Source organism: Podarcis raffonei, chromosome 8 (assembly GCF_027172205.1).
Source record: "Podarcis raffonei isolate rPodRaf1 chromosome 8, rPodRaf1.pri, whole genome shotgun sequence".
In the NCBI taxonomy this organism is placed as follows: domain Eukaryota; kingdom Metazoa; phylum Chordata; class Lepidosauria; order Squamata; family Lacertidae; genus Podarcis; species Podarcis raffonei.
In genome coordinates, this window is record NC_070609.1 from 50606569 (window position 1) to 50621846 (window position 15278).

General features: G+C 48.4%; 1 protein-coding gene across 7 annotated transcripts in view; it reads right to left on the reverse strand.

The window, feature by feature from the left end:
• The window catches only part of CBFA2T3 (CBFA2/RUNX1 partner transcriptional co-repressor 3), a 66041-nt gene extending 51038 nt beyond the window's left edge, over window positions 1-15003 (reverse strand). For 3 of the 7 annotated variants that reach the window (XM_053399999.1, XM_053399998.1, XM_053400005.1), the window contains exon 1: window positions 14476-14577. The gene's annotated coding sequence lies outside the window, so the exon portion shown is untranslated. Of the gene's footprint in view, window positions 1-14475 lie in introns of all 7 variants that reach the window. The other 4 variants (XM_053400003.1, XM_053400001.1, XM_053400000.1 and 1 more) reach the window with 3 other exon arrangements.
• Between the last annotated feature and the right edge of the window lie 275 nt (window positions 15004-15278).

Sequence of the window (15278 nt, forward strand, 5' to 3'; positions counted from 1 at the left end):
GTTGCTGGGGCTCACAATGGGAGAGAGCATGGTTACCCACAGATTCTGCTTGTGGGCTTCCTGATAGGGGCATCTGGTTGGCCACTAAGAGAACAGGATGCTGGGCTAGATTTTGTCCTGGACCGGCAGGATTCTTCATCTGGTCTTATAGTGCAGCTATGTACTATGCCGAAAGGGAGCAGCTTAGTTCCAAAAGGTTTATTGAGATCATTATGACTAAATGGCAGAAAGTACTCACACTACCAGCTGCGCCCAGGAGGTGCAGGTTCAGCCCTACTAGCATGGCATTAACCCCCCCCCGCCCCGTTGGAGTTCTGTCATCAGGTCTAACAAGACTGGGAGACCAGGGTTAAAACTGCCCATGGGCTGTGAAGCTCGCTGACTCTCAACCTAACCAACCTCACAGAGCTGCTGTGGGGACTAAATGAGGAGTGGCAGAACCTAGTAAACCACCTTGAGTGACTTGGGAGGAAAAGGTGGGATACAAATGCATTAAGGACATGAGCAAAAGAAATAGAATATGCCAAAGTTTGAGATTTTGAAATGCAAAGTCATTTGGCAGCTAGACTTTGGAGGCACTGAAAAGCTTACATGTTTCCCTATAATAAAATGCAAACAAAATATGATTCATAAAATGAGAAAGAACAACAAGGGAAAGAAGTGTTAGCTCTGAACAGCTGCAGTGAGGAGCCCCCGAAATTCAAGAAACCATTAAGCATATGAAACCCAAACTTCCTTCTTTTCAACTCTCTTTTATCAGGATTTGGCCCTATGAGGATCAAGCTAAACCTTTCCCCATTGATTGTCTTTTGGCATTGGTCCCTAGGGAAATGGCACATTGCAGTCTTTGCCAACCTGGTGCCCTCCAGATGTTTTGGACTACAACTCCCGCCAGCCCTTGCTAGCACAGCACACCAGGTTGGCAAAGACTGCAACCTTAAAGCATTCAAAAACAAAGCATCTCAGCAATCTCTTCCGCAAGTGCCAAATTAACCCACATGAATTTTCCACCCTAGAGAGCCAAAAGCTCCAGTAGACTACTAGCAAGTAAAAGTTACTTGCCTGGATGCCACACCTGGATGTCTGCTGGGTAGAGAGGAAATGTACATTCTCCTCAACCCGCTAAGAGGTGCTCCAAGTTGTGTGAATAATATGGCTCCATTTCTAGCGGAGACATCTTCCTGTGCACAGTGCGAGTGACACTGTGGACTGACAGATGTATCTTGGGTAGAGGCCCCTTCTGCGCCACCATCTTGTCAACTGTTACTAGGAAACGGGAGGACCAGGCAGCTGGGCCATTTCCTGTCAGAACAGGTGGGAAGCTGAGCCCTTAATGATCTCCTCACTAGACAAAGGAGCTGGCTACCCAGCCAACACCACCACTGTTTACCAGCTGTCTTGTGCTCAGGGAATGCGAACATCCTCCCTGACCACCAAGAGTAAACAGAGCAACACGATCTGGCCTGGCCCTTGGGTGCAGCTGCAGGGAACCAGAGCAAGCCCCAACACGCTGGCTGGATCTGAGGTGGGACAAGGCACCTGCTTCCATGAGAGACACAGGGATGTGGCTCAGGGGTAGAGCATCTGCCTTGCATGCAGAAGGTCCCAGGTTCAATCCAAGACATCTCCAGGTAGGGCTAGAAGAGAACTAGGTCTTAAAACTTGGAGAGCCACTGCAAGTCAGTGTGGATAATACTTAGCTCAATGGATGCAGTACAAAGCAGCTTCCTATGTTCCTAAAACCAAGTGATGGAAAACTTAGGAAAGTGCATCTAAACACAGATGCAGGTGGAATTCACAATTAAACACCAGCTTTTGTTTTTTTAAAAAGAAAGGTGCTGTGAGTCCTCATGGACCCAGAGAAAAGAACTGAAAATGGAAGCTATGTATTCTCTAATCTGCTTCTCCTAACATTTTGAGAGTGTTTTCTCCTAAGATCATAGATCCTGGAAGTGATCTCAAAGGCCTGCTGGTGCAAGAGACCCACTACAACATCATCCCTGTTAGTGTAGGTCACCCAGCTTCTGCTTAAAAACGTATAACAAAAGGTAAACCCACCATCTTCAGAAGCAGTCTGTTCACTGTCAAACTGTTTGTGATGTTGCAAAGTTCTCCTTAACGGTTTTGTCTCAGTCACGAGTGGGGGAGCCGGGGACCTTCCAGATATTGTTGGACTCTAACTCCCATCAGCCCCAGCCAGCATGGCTAATGGTCTGTGACAATAGGATTTGTAGTCCAGCAATGTCTTCACGGCCCACATATTCCATCAGCCTTCATCTAAATCTCTGTTCTTCTAGTTTGAACCCATGGGTTCAGGTTCTACCCTCTGCAGGATCAGAAAAGACATTTGCTGCAACACCGATGTGCCCTTCCCCTAGCTGTGCTTAGAACTAAGACAAAGGAAGAGACGAGGAAGAGGCTTGGTGGCTGGGGGGTAGCTGGAGAACAGCCATAGGTCTGGAACACAATATATCACTGTGCAGGGAGGGTGGGGTATCATCCTGGGAGGAGCCCCAGGTGCCATTATTTGCTTCCCATATATTATCCATCAGTGGTGAAATGTCTGCTTTCTATATGCCTCCCTATAAGGCAAGGGTGCAGCTTTGATCCCCATAACGGAGAGCTACGTATTCCTGCATTGCAGGGGGTTGGACTAGATGATCCTCAGGGTCCCTTCCAACTCAATGATTCTATGATCAAATGCTCATTTTATTATTAATTAGTTAATTAAATTATTTATTATTTAAATTTGTATGCCCCGTTTATCCATAGAACTTTTAGCTCACAGCTTGGACTGATATACCTTTTTCCCCCCTGCTGGAAACACTGAAGATTTATTTATATTTACCCCACCATCCCTCCAAGTGACACATATGGATCTCACACTCCCTCCATTTTATTCTCACAAGAACCCTGTGAGGTAGGCAGGCTGAGAGTGGCTGCGACTGTCCCACAGTTACCCAGTGAAGTTCACAGCACTGAGCTTTGAACCAGGGCCTCCTTGGTCTTAGTCCAGTGCTCTAACCCAGCTTCCATCAGCCTTCAAACCATCGGGTGGGTATAGGATGAGGCTCTGACAACACCACCACATTACCTCCGTAACAAAGGCTGGCGGTTGCTCACCCAGGAAGGCCTCCCTGTCTCCATGGGCACTGCAATGGTGACCTGTGAACTACGGGCTAAATATGGGAGCAGTTTTTTTGCATGCAGCGCCTGCACTCTCCTGCAGAGCTAATGCAGACCCTCTTCCTCCACTCAATTGTCATGAGAGCCCAAGCTGCTGCCACGGAATCTGTGCTTGCTCAACTCCTTCCTCCTACCCACAGGCAAGGTTCTGTTCCTGAGCCATATGCTGGGAATTAAGTGAGACACAATTTCCCCCTCAACATGGAAGGGGGGGGGTCTGAAAACAAAATGAAGCAGCAGAGTGCAAGGCTCTATCCCCTTGCTCTGACCTGGCCTCCCCACATTAGCAGAGGAGCTGAAGATTCATTTCAGGGTGGTGATGATGAGCCCCAGTGACTTGTGGGGGCAGCTCTGGTTAGGCAGAGGCAGTGATATGGAAGGGAGCCAGGGGCAAATTGAGGTGGGGGTGGATCATAGATCTGTTTAAGCCCCAGAAAGAAACCAAAGCAAATTAGAGCGGTGTGTAGTGATGGATGAATCTGTCACTTTTAGGTTCCCTCATTTTCCCCTATCTTAAATTCAGCTCTCCACATTTCAGCAGCAACTTGTGATTTAAAAAAAAAATACTCATGAAAACTCATCAGCATCTTTAGTACAAAATTCTCACTTTTTTTGCATGCAGTGTAGCAAAATTTTCGCAAGCCATTTCCCCTAATGAAATGCATTTGTATGTCATTTTCACTAATGTGTGCATGTTTGTCCACACTGCTTAGCTAGAGAGCTGCATCACAGAAATATGGGGGGGGGGCGGTTGTGTTTTGGTTCGTTTATTGATTTGAGGAGTGCAAATTAGGCTGTTCCTCACTACAATGCAAACAAAATTGAATTTCTACCCCATCCCTAGGGGTGTGTCTGGGCAGAAGCAATGAAGGCTGGTTGCTTCTCGCTTCCTCTGTGATTCCTGCTTGCTTCTTTCTGTCAGCCTCTTCCCTGTGCTTAGAGCCACCTTCCCCAGCCAGTGCCCTCTGGCTATTTTGGATGACAACTCCCAACAGACCCAGCCAGCATGGCCATGTTGCCTGAGGCAGATGGGAACTGTACTTCAAAACAGCCAGAGGCCACCAGGCTAAGGAAGGGCGGCTTAGAGCTGGATTCTTCAACTTTGCCTTCCCCCACCCGGATGTTGTTGGACTACAACTTCTATCACCCTTGACCATTGGCTAAGCTGGCTGGGAATGATGGGAACTGGAGTCTAACTGTATCTGGGGACTCAAGAGTGAAGAACTCCTTGCCTCTGTTCATCCTTCTTGCCCCCCTCTTTATCTTCCAAGCCCATCAATAAACTCTTCCTCAAATTAGGAAAGCTTCTAATACTCTTCTTCCCCAATGTCTACCACTATTATTATTAGTTACAGGTAGGTAGCCGTGTTGGTCTGCCATAGTCGAAACAAAATAAAAAAACTAAGTTTGTTATTGGTATGAGCTTTCGTGCGCATGGTATCTGAAGAAGCACAATGGAAACAAACCCATTGAGAACAGCCTAGAGCAACATTGTTTGTTCAAGAGCCCACCAAATAAAACTGTGTTCAATTGCCACCTAAAAGCCAAGAGACATTGGGGAGGGGAGAGAGATGGCGCTGAATGGATGTATAAAACTATGCCTAGTGTGGAGAAAATGCATAGAAAAAACACACATTTTCTCCTTCTCAGAACAATAGAACTCAATGGAGCCATCCAAGAAAGTTGAATGTTGGAATATTGGGATAGATGAAAGAAAGGACTTCTTCATGCAGCACATAGTTAAATTGTGGCATTTGCTGCCACATTGGCCACTAATTGGATGGGTTTACAAGAGAATTAGTCAAATTCATGGAAGATAAGGCTACTGAGAGCTACTAGTTACAATGGCTATGTTGTGCTCTGCACTCAGATGCTGCTGGTGGGCTTCCCAATAGGGGCATCTGGTTGGCCACTGTGAGAACAGGATGCTGGACTATATGAACCTTTGGGCTGAACCAACAAGGCTTTTCTTTAGGGGTATTTCTGCAGAGAGGATTCCTCAACTGGGGAGCCACCACAAAGGAAGCCCTGTTCCAATCTCCTAGGCTCTGAAAATGAAGCAGGCCCACTTATGACCACATCATAGGAGTTGGACAGGATCTGGTCAGAATCAGTACAGGATCAGTACAGAATCTGCAACTACAGCATCCTTGACAGGTAGCTTGCCCAGCTGTGCTTATATACTTCCAGTGAAAAAGAGCCCACCATATCCTGAGGCAGAATGTTCCACCATTCCAGAAGTTTCTCCTAATGCAAGAGTGACCCAAGACAACTTACTACCACCAAAGCAGGACACCCACACCGCTGAGTGCTTTATCTCATGCACTGAAACCAACTGGACTGGTTGTTAGATTTTACTTCAGCACTGGTGAGAGGACAGCACCCTTAGGGACTAAAGGCCATAACACAGTAGCCCACACAGCTCTTGTTTTCCAACACCTCCCTGTCATTGCACATGGACACCCAGCATCTGTTGCCTGAAGCTCCAGCTCCATCATGCCGACTCCATCTTCTCCATGACAGCCCTTAAGATATTTGGAGACTGCTTTCATGTCTCTCCCATTCCCCCACCCCCTTAAGCTTCTCTTCTCCAGGCTAACCATCCCCAGCTTTTTCACCCTTTCCTCATCCAGCCCTCACCATCCTAATTACCCTCCTCTCGGTCAAAGTCCTTCCTCAAATGACCTGGATATGGCACTCCAGATGTGTCCTGACTAGTGCAGAACAGAGCAGAGCTGTTACTTCCCATGGGCTAAATGGAGGGTTTGCATGAGAGATGGCAAACCTGAGACAAACACAGGGGTGGAGGAATTTGTTAACAGGTGCTTGATTCTTCCATTGAGTCATCCCTGCAAATGCCCTTCTAACTGCTGGGCTTACCTCTGTTCTAACAGCACAGCTGGGGATCATGAATGGGGGACCCACAAGTAGTTGAGACATATGCAGCAGGGGAGAGTAAATAAACCAACAACTCTTGCCTGCTCATTTCCCTCTGCAAATGCCCCTGCAATTGTACTGCCTCCTTTTCAGGGGCAGTACTGGTGAAACTTTTTTATCTCAGAAAGCAGTTCCACCATGTGCTGAAAACCCGGAATTTCACCTCTGTCATGACCTTAGCAGGTCCCTTTAAGCAAGGCACTTTTCACTCACAGCCTATGCTCTGCATTTGGGGTGGGGGTTGTAATAACACCCTACCTTACAGGACTGTTGTTAAGATTACTGAGATAATGTAAAAAGGGAAGCATTTTGCACACCAGAAAGACTCAACAAAAATGCTCGGTATTTAAGGAAGCAGTGGCTGGTGCAACAGAAAACATTCATCTCTTTCCCCACACAATGGAGTGTTCCAAAGTGACTTCCAGCATAAAATACATTTAAACCCTGCAATAAATAAAAATAAAACACATGACTCATCCATGAATATTTATAAAAGGACAAATCCTACCCAACCTGGCACCAAAACAAACCAAACACGCACACGCACGCACACACCCTTCCATATTATTGGTCAAAGGCTGGGGCAAACAGAAATTATTTAGCCTGATGTCTAAAAGAAGAGGACTATGGTGTCAGGCAGGTTTCCCTGGGGAAAGCCTTCTGTCAACTGGGAGTCCTCAATGAAGGGCTGTTTCTGTGTTGCCACCCTCTCTACTTCCCTTGAAGGGGGCAGACAGGCGGACAGAGAAGGGCCCCTATGACAAATACAGCATCTAGGTTGGTTCATATGCGGAGAGGCAACCCTGAAGGTACTGTATTGGAATCCTGAGCTGCCTAAGGCTTTATAGGTCAGGGAAAGGTTCTCTAGGTCTAGACACTTGCCTCACTACAGCATTTGTGGAATATTATCTTCAGGATGGAACAATACATTTCTCTACAGCCCAGAGTGTATCTGTTACAGCTTCAGTTTGCAAATTCTCTTTGAAAGCGCACACACGTCTAGTGAGTTGAGAAGGCTACATAGAATATTGCAACTGTTATTGCAAATGTTATTTTGCATTAAGGTACATTAATGCTTAGGGTGTCTGTCCAATTGCCGTATGTGAGAGGGGACTTTATCTCCATGTCAGAATGGCTAATGATGATCTCAAACATTTTATCCTCTTCCAATAGAATGCAGCTTGGCTCACTTATCTGAGTGATCTGGATTGTCTGCTCAACCGAAAAACCCCAACAGTAGCCAAGCCTAAGTTCTTGCTGCTAGTAACTACTGGTGTTCACCTTCACCATTCCTACCCTTGTTTTCCTTTCTCTGCGTTGCCTTTCTTCTGCTATCCTACCTACTGTGAAAGTGTAAACTCCCAGAGGCAGAGACCTGCCCTATGGAACTCTGCTAATGTACATTGATGGCACTACATTTTCATGCAGTGAAAACTTATCTTCTTCCTCCCTGCCCCTTCTGATTGTGGCACGCTAGCTAAGGCAGGTGACATGGCAGTGCAATAAGTGAAGATCATTTTTGGTGATGGCATCCGTCTATGGAACTTTCACCCTGGGAAGTTTTCCCAGGAACCTGTTACCTTGTCTTCCTAGTACGAAGGAAACCATTTTTCATTTCCCCAGGCTTTTTAAACCAAGTTGAGCTTTGAAGTTGTTCCTTTTTGTGCGGCTTTTTTTCTGCTGTTCTAAGCTGCCTTCCTACAGCCACTTACAGGGAATAAACCCTGCTGAACTCAGTAGGACTTCTGGCTAGACATGCCTAGAATTGCACTGTTAATCTTGTTCTTTTATTGCTTTTAAAATTATTTTGCTGCTGAACCTTGTTTAAGCAGCCTTGGAAAAGTGTAGTTGACAGATGTTTATTCATATTGATAATAGCAATAGCAATATGGATTGCCATATGATCGGGAACTTCCTCAATAACTAGCAGCAGCATAGGAAAGGAAAAGAGGAGGACAGTGATCAGATCCTTGTCAGGAGAAGAAAGACAAAACAAATTGAAATAATGTGTGCTATTTGTAAAGTGCTCTAAGCCTGAGTGTATCTCTCACTTTAGAAACTGTGACTGCAACCCCGACCTTGTCTACTCAGAAGAAAGTCCCACTGGATTCAATGGGTAAGTAAGGTTAGGATTACAGCTAAGTCAGTCTCCAGGGGATGAAAGTGACTCTCTGTCCACAGAACCAGGGCAGAAAACAGCACTATGAACAGGTGGAGGAATTTGTGGAGAGCCAGCTGTTGGGCTGGCAGGGAGATGATCCAGGCAGCTGAGCCAGAACTTCAAGCTGGGATGACCCAGGACCATGAATTAAATACTTCTGAAGACAACTCTGCACACAGCTGGGCATCTTGGCTCCTTATTCAAATTAGGCCCATCTGCCCAGGACTCTCCCAGGAGCTCACGTAGGAAGCTGCAATATACCGAATCAGAACATCAGCCTCTCCAACTCAGGCTTGTCTGCAGGGGCCTTCTAGGGTTTCAGGCAGGGGTGGGTCTCTCCAAGCCCTGCCTGGAAATGTTGGCACATGGGACCTGATGCATGCAATGCTGATGCCTAGCTCCTGAGCCGCAGTCCTTCTTCAAAGTTAAGTTTATGCAGTTGTTGCTTCAGCCTGATGTGGATCTCGGAGAATAACAGGGACACTGTAATGGTCTCCCACAGAGCACACACTTTTAAAAAAGAAACAAGCTGAAATCCTGACCCCTTCCAAAACTACGGGGAGGGGGGGGCTTTCTCTAATTGAGCCTGCGAAACGTGCGCAGAGACAGCCCGCCCCTGCCTCAACAGCTGCATTTCATTCATTTCCCAGCCCAGCGGCAACCCAGAGAGAGCCAAAAGTTATAAATAGCCATTATGTCATTGGGAAAAAAGAGAAAACTCTCAGCCCCCACCCCCCAGAAAGCAGGGCTCTGTGCAACAGCACAGGATCTTCGCTAGGTCCCCCAGCAGTTCAGTATTTGCTTTGATATTGCAACAGCCACACCCAGAATCAATCCTTATCATCGCAAGTGGAAAGAAGGAGGATGGAGGCCTGTTTCCTTTGGGTGGACTTTGAAACATGGGGTAGGGGAGAGGGATGAATGGGGGGGGAGAGAACCTGACAGACCATGTGACCAGATGCCTAGTTCTGATTGGTTTCAGAGATGCAGGTCCTTTAGTGCATCCTTGGAATGCGATGTTAAGCACCTTCTGCAACCTATAGATTCCTGTTCTTCCCATTGCCGCCACACACCGCTGTGTAATTCTGAGGCTTAGTTCATCCCCTCAACAAGACTTTTGAAGATTTTGTGTTAAGCGTAGTGTCTCAGAGATTATGGCTAACAGCTTCAAAGCTAACAAATTTATCACAGCAGAAACTTTTGTGGGCTAGAGTCCATTTCACCCAGTTCTGGACTGGTACACATGCACATACTATTTGCAACGGAAAAGCAGGCCTATGACACTGGGGTCAGCCAAAGTGTTATGGGCCTGCTTGGCATGAACCAGTACAAGACACCTTTCTGCACAGCCCACAGCACTTGCTGCTTATCCTCCAGCACTCAACAGAGGGGAACAGGATGCTTATTTTTATGGTGAGGGATGAAAGGATATGAGAGCAGAGCACAGGAATGGAGAACCTTAGACTTGGGGGCCAAATGTGGCTGCCTTTCCATCTTGCCCTCAGAACTCTCTCTAGGCCACAGCCTCCCCAACCCTGCTTCACACCTTCCTTGAGTGTTTTTGCCTGGCTGGAATGCATCCTTGAACACAGAACATGCTTCTTGCTTTCCTGCAGAGGGGTGAGTGAGTATAGCAACAAGCAGAGGTAACATTGTCATTCATTGCTCCACCCACTTTACCTCCGGCCCCTCCCACCACTTACGAGTGACCCATGGAAGGTTACCAAGAAAGGTATGTGGCCCTCAAGCTGAAAAGATTTCCTCTCCTCGGCATAGCCCAACCACCACCTGTTCCTATCCACTGCTGCAGTGCACAGCCATCCTGGGATGCCCCCTTCAGCAAGTCCAATGCATGTGCCTTTTCCAGAGTTCTAGTAGGTTGTCTCTCAAGATGCATTCCCCTGTTTGCACACTCTGTGGTCATGCACAGTTCTAGGCGGTTCTAGGCGGTTCATAACTATGCTTGACCTGCTTGCCAGCTGTCAGGCACCACAGAATCCTTTAACACGTGTAACTCCATGCACACAAAATGACCACTGATGTGGCTTTTCCCAGGGAATGAAGAGAAAAGTCACACACCCCAAATACTCCTAAAACACATACCCTCCAACTTTTCTCTCATGAAAATAGGGACGTCCCATTTCATAATTATCATTTTACTATTTATACCCCACACATCTGACTGGGATGCCCCAACCACTCTGGGCAGCTTCCAAGATATATAAATACATAATAAAACATTAAACATTTAGAAAACTCCCCTACAAAGGATTGCCTTCAGATGCTTAGGGGGTTGGATAACTCCATATCTTCCAACATTTCTCCAGCGAAAATAGGGACATCCTACCATACTCTGCAACATTTCTCCAATGAAAATAGGGACATCCTAAGGAAAAGTGGGACATTCTGGGATCAAATCAGAAACTGTGATGGCTTCTCTAAATCAGGGATGTCCCTGGAAAATAGGGACACTTGGAGGGTCTGAAAACAACAAATCCTTGTATTGTACAGTAATTCCATCCAAACCTGTAAAATTTAAGGAATTTCTGTACCCAGCCCAAGCTAGCCCAGCAATGGAAAGCACAGCCCTTGACTTACCTTCCAAAGTCTCCTCTTCTCCATCTGGCACACTGCCATTGCTAGAAGGTCTTTATGCTCAGGAAACAGGGAGGATCTCTCCTTCCTGTTTCCTTGAGTGCTAAGACCTTCTAGCAATGGCATTGCCATTGCACCAGAGGGAGAAGAGGCACCTTTGTCAGTAAGGCATAAAGGTGAGAGGAAAAGGTGCCTGATTTTGGGAGAGGGCTGGTAGGCCACAGGAACTGGCTTCATGAGCTTGATGCAGCCCACATGCTGACTGCCCTTGATTTAAGCTTCCCACATTTTCTTCCCAGTCTTAGCTGCTGCCACCCAGCTTAGCCAAGAATGCTGCCGCTTGACTCATTTGCAGAGTGTGGTTGCTGAGTAAAAAAAAAGTCTATCTTCTCAGCTAATTAACATATGAGCCATTTTTGAGCAATGAATTGAAAAGCAATCCATGTTGCCCCTGTGTTCTCATGGAAGCTGCATCACAGTGAATAATGTCCTTTACCCACTTGGAGGGTAATCAGCTCTCATTCCCAATGCTCTTCTGGGACCACCGCAGCTTGCAATATATAGCCACCATATATTTGGAATGCCAAGATTCAGCCCACGTTGGCAAAACTGACACGGTGATGCTCGGCTCCCCAGGAAAGTTAGTAGTGCTACTCAAAAAAATAAGTGTTGTTTGTTTGTTTGTTTTTCCCACATTTCCCATTGAAATAAATGGGATAAATTCACCATGGTTGACTTAACCTTCTCCAGATTGAGGTCTGTGAATAGGGTTAGGAGGGTGCAGTCTGCTCATTATAACTGACACTTCAAAATCCCAGCAAGAGAGCTTTGCCTCCTTATCCATCTGGGACTGGTCCAAATCCTTCCAGTTCATTCCTACAGGACTTGCATGGGAGAGTGTCCCAGAGATGGCGGGTCCCCCTGGGTTTTCCACAACCCTTGAATAGAAAGGCAGTGTTTTGCTTAGAGTGCTTGTGGGTTTGTGGGGTGGTAGATGAAATCTACTCCCTTTGTTCTTTAGAAGGGCAAAAATATCTGGAACTGGAGATTTGGAAAAAACAAAAGAAAAAGAAAAACACCAACCCCAGCCTCACAAACAGATGTGTAGCTAATTTACCGAGACTGCAAAGGATTTAATCTAGAGTGGTTCATGACACAGATGCAGAGTCCAGATTTGTAGCTTGCAACCTAAGTTGTTTTGCTGGGCTCACAACTCCTTTGTCCCAGAATTTATTTTCAGTTACAAGGCTGAGCCCAGGGATGGGGGTAGCCACAACAAAGAAGACAATACCTCTGAGCATGTGCAAAGTGAAAAACCCCTTTCCCAGTGGAGCAATCACAGCCAGCTCACTCATATGGGATTATGGGGCTGTGAAATATCATTTCTAAATAGTATTGAGCTTGACGGTGGTGAATGAAGGGAGGGACTCCCTTCCAGCCCACTTCCTTAAGCACATTGATTTATTAATTCTGCCAAGTCATAATCATGGAGGTTCATTTGTTCACATTCTGCAGTCCTGCCCCACGGACAACCCCCTTCCTATTCACACACACTTTGCGCCTAATTTCTAATATGGAAAGAATTGGAATTTTAAGACTCTCTGGAAGTCACATTTTCTGGGCTGGAAGTTCTGCACCCTACACTGGGCCTGGGAGTTACTTAGGCCTTGCCCGTTATGAGGATGCAAACTCTCTGCATACGCTCTGGGACATTTCTTTGATTTATGTTCATGGGCTCAAGGTCTGAAGCTGGGAGCAAGTCTGGCAATGCGAAAAAAACAAATCAGGTGCAAATTGGGGTCTGTTAGATATCTTCCCAGGCCTGGCAGTGTGTGCATGTGTTTTTTTAAAAAACCAAACAAGACAAAACCCTAGCGCATGGATGATTACTCAGCCAGGATACTTATTTGAAGTATGCAACGATCATTTCCTAAAAATTACACTGTCTGGACTCAACTTAGATAAGAAGCTCCTCAGGCAACTTGTAACCAGGCGGGTGGGGAAAGTGAGGCAAGAGTTGTTCGTCTTCCTTGCACAGGGTTCACACAAAACAATGTCCGAGTGGCTTTGGTGGCCCATGCTAATTAGTGGCTCATTTGGGTTTCCTGCCGTTCTGCCCGATGGTTCTCAGCAAGACTCCCTAAAAACCACATCGGAGGTTCTATGAAAACTGCACCCCACAATTTCAAAGCTGCTCACCCCTGGCTCGCCCACCTCCAGCTTTCCTTTCCCTACAGAAGGTTTGAGTTGCCAAATCGCACAAGTTAATGCCATCCAACTAGTGCAAGAGGAAAGAGGCACCAGGCAGGTCTGGGTCAGGCTCCATCCACTCACCCTTCCAACCATGCCAATTAATGTCCCCAAGAAACTCTGTCTGCCTTCCCCCACAAAACACACACGCACATTCTGCGCTTGGACATTTCCTCTAAGGAATTAACTATCCAGCTAAATTGAAGAGGATGGTGATGTCTGCGGAGCACTTAACACAAGGGATCAAACAAAGGCGTCCTTAGACGGGGCAGAAGGGAGCTTCCTGCAACGGGACCGGAACCCCCTTCTTCGGAACACTTAAACCTCTCTCCGTCTGGGTGGAAAGAAAGGGGTCTTTGGGGTTCCTCTTGCAAGGCGACGGAGTTGCGGAGCGGTCAAGTATCGGGTGCTTCCAACGACCCTCGACGGGGTCCATACCAGCCTCTCGCCTTGGCTGCGCTGAAGCGGCTGTCACTTGGGCAGCCGCCGGGTCTATAGCAGAGCGAGCGAGGACCACAAAAGTAAGACATGGTCTTTTCTTCAGAAAACAGCCCCAGCAGCAACAACAGCAATTTTGGGGGTACATCGAGAGACAAGGTACAGGAACCACCACCAGGTCAGGGGGCACCAGGCGCGTGCGGCTTCCCAAGCCCAGTCAGGCTGTTCTGCCGCCCCGTGTCCACGCAGCCCCTTCCCCACAGTGCATTCAGGAGACCCCATAGCCAACCCTCGGGGAAATCGTTGTGGAGTATTTGGCGAACCTCCCCAAGCGTAGCGCAGGGCGGTTCAGGGGGCGCACATCTGGCCACATCTCTCTCTCTCTCTCTCTCTCTCTCTCTCTCTCTCTCTCTCTCATATCTCTCCCCCCGCTCCACCCTTCGCCTTTGTTTGGAAGTGGTAGGATAACGGGTGGTGGATCCAGCCCGGTTTTGTTTTTGTCTTTTGCTGGTTTGCGCCCCTCTTGCCCGGTTGAGATCCGGACAGAGGAGGAGCGCAGTGGACCTCTTCATCTTTTGGGACAGTTCAAAGAAACCACCGCTACAAGCATGCCCGGGGAGTGCGAGGCGGGGGGAACACAGCTGGGACACCCAGAGGCCAAGGGATGCCCGTCTCCCTCTCCTCCAACCGCAAAAACTTCACCAAAAGGTCAAAATAACAAAGGCAAGAGAAAGAGAAGACGTGAGTGCGTGCTGGGGGGGGGGGTTCCCCTCTCGACTACATTTCTTCGGATCAGGCAACTTAACCGACCTCCCACCCGCAAATCGCTCTCTTCCCTCCACATCCCATCGCATCCCTACAGCCGGAAGGCTAGTAAGCTCTGTAAAAGAGAACGGAGCGGAACTTACAGTCCTGAGGTCGGTGGCGAGGTGAGGTGAGGTAATAGTCCCAGGAGAAGTCGAGGAAGGTGGCCAGGCGTCGGACAGTTCCCGGAGAACCCAAAAAAAGGGGATGGGGAGAAAGAAAGACGGGAAAAAGAGAGGGAGGGGAACCAGTTAATCCAAACGGGGTTCCCGGGCCCCCAAGAGGCTCATCGACTGGGGAGAGGGGGCGCCCTGAGCAGGTGCGATCCGAGTCCTGGCGATGCCCGATGCGCCCCTCGACGTCCCAGCGGCGCGCCTTGCCTAGCGGTCGCTTCCGCCCGCCTGCCTTGGGAGAGGAGCTGTCCGTCTCTTTTCCAGACCTCCTCCAAGCGTGGCTCGCGACCCAGAAGCGGCGTCGGAGTAAAGCGGGCGTCGGCGCTTGGCTAGCGCGCCTACTCTCCGGCTCTTTGGTAAATGGCGCTCCCCACGCCGGGCGCCGGGCTCTCCGCTCACCGGCTGCTGCTGTCGCTGCGGCCGCCGCCCTCCGCTTGCCCGGGCAGAAGCCTGGCTGCCGTTGGACGTGGCCTCATTCTCGCTGCCCCTTCAGGCCTGGCGCTGGGTCGGGGCCATGGGGTGAAGCCAGCCGCGCGGGTCCCAGGTGGGGCAGTGCGCAGCGAGGGATCAGCTGGGTCCCTTCCTCGACGGCGGGCGAGTGGCCAGGCGCTGCTCCCTCGCCGGCTTCGTCGCCTTTTCCCTCCTCCTCTTCCCTGAGCTGCCTTCCAGCTACTGCAGCCGCCTCCGCCTCCTCCGCTCGCCCCTTCGGTGTGCCATCTGGCGAGGGACACCCC